The sequence below is a fragment of the Merops nubicus genome, unplaced genomic scaffold (genome assembly GCF_000691845.1).
Source record: "Merops nubicus isolate BGI_N331 unplaced genomic scaffold, ASM69184v1 scaffold13752, whole genome shotgun sequence".
Classification (NCBI taxonomy): Eukaryota; Metazoa; Chordata; class Aves; order Coraciiformes; family Meropidae; genus Merops; species Merops nubicus.
Genome location: NW_008592944.1, coordinates 33,763 through 34,099, shown reverse-complemented (window position 1 = coordinate 34,099; position 337 = coordinate 33,763).

The window sequence follows — 337 nt, the reverse complement described above, 5'->3', positions numbered from 1 at the left end:
ATATTTTTTTTCACCTATCCCCCACCACCCAGAGCACCTGGATGGGGAAAAAGGGGAGTCGAGGCTGGGGCTGCTCATCCCTGGGGAACCCTCCCCGTTACTTACCCCTGGGTGGGGGAAGGATGCTGGGGGGCTGTGTGCAGCATCAAACTCACCCTGGGGGCACGACACCTTCGTCACCAGGGTGGGAGAGAAATCAGCCAGGGGCACAACTTCTTAGCAGGAGATGAGGAGTAGTGACATGGGTTATTTCTGCTCCAAAACCCACTGGGAGCCACATCAGCCCCCTGTTCTTCACTGGCCAGCCCCCAGCAGGTAACTGGGGCCAGCTCTGAGC